Here is a 1,521-nt window from a genome sequence, read left to right as displayed (position 1 = left end):
CCCAGGAATTTAGAGTCCATTCACACGGAGGAAAATGGTGAGGAATTTGGTGTGGAATTTCAATGCTGAATAAAGCCTCCCATTGATTTCAATAGGTTCCTTTTTCTGCAAGTAGAAAAAGGAGCCCATTGAAGTCAATGGGAGGCTTTTTTTTCAGCGCTGAAATTCCACACCAAATCCCTCACCATTTCCCTCCATGTGAATGCACCCTTACAGAAACTGGAGAAGTTTTGCTAAGAAGAATGGGCAACTTTACCATCTGAGAAAATAAAGAGCCTCATCCACAACTGCCACAAAAACCTTCAAGCTGTCATTGATGTTAGAGGGGGCTATACGCGGAATTAAGAACTAGGGTATGTGAACTTTTGAACAGGGTCTTTATGATTTATGCATAGAGGAAATGGGGGAAACGGAATTTATACTCAGCCAACTCGCAGCATCAAATCAATCTCCAACATGTAGTTTTTTTCCACCCAATTCAGAAGCTCGGCTCGGAATACACTCCCTCGGCTCAGAGCTTGGCAATGAGGAAATCCAAAATAGAAGTTGATTCCAGCCAGGTTTCGTGGAAAATTGAAAAATTCTTCTTTATTATTTAAAATAACATATATGACAGCACACATCTCAACAGGAGCATGGGCGTCAGACTGACGCGTTTCGGATTAGTTCCTTTGTCGAAGTCTGATCACTTCCGCTTTGTGTCTCCCCTGATATAGTATCTGAACACACCCCAACACAGGTGATTGACTCAATATAACAAACACATTAGATGTTAACACAACAGATGTTAACACAAAGGAGACACCAAGCACATACATAGTTAAAAACAAAAACAAAAAACACACAAGATAATCGTAATACACATATGTTAAAAACAACACTCTATTACACATAGATCATAATAAACATATCCTCACAAGAAATGCATAGACACAAAATTACCCAATATAGAAAAACTGAGATATGAGATACAACATACAATATATACATTTAACAAACATTAACTGACACAATGCTAGAGTTTGAAATATAAAATGCAAAGTACAATAACACCCAAATGGACTGTGACAATCTTTCTACCTGTATACGCGCAACGGGTTAACTCCAGTGGAATATCCCCACAGTTGAAAAATGCCCTACTCAAAGATGGCCACTTCCTGAACAGAATATGGGAATGCGCATGTACATAAATAAATCACGTGATCAAACTCCGCTTTTTCTATTGGATGACACGTTCTCATTGATGCTCCTAAGTACGTTCCCGGAGTGAAGATGAACATCACACACCGACATATCCTCTTATACAGAAGTATATCAAGAGCCCACTGGACGTTAATATTCTCTTATTGATGGATGGAATGGAAATGTCAGATGTCGGACAGATTCAATAACACTGTTAAGGTAAGTGTAGAATATGTGTAAGTTTGACATATAATAAATATGCAGTATGATTGAAAAACAATACAACCCATTAGAAAATTCTAATAATAAAGCAATTTCGTACAACATATATTCACAGGT

The sequence above is a fragment of the Leptodactylus fuscus genome, chromosome 2 (genome assembly GCF_031893055.1).
Source record: "Leptodactylus fuscus isolate aLepFus1 chromosome 2, aLepFus1.hap2, whole genome shotgun sequence".
Taxonomy (NCBI): Eukaryota; Metazoa; Chordata; class Amphibia; order Anura; family Leptodactylidae; genus Leptodactylus; species Leptodactylus fuscus.
This window is presented reverse-complemented; position numbering follows the sequence as displayed.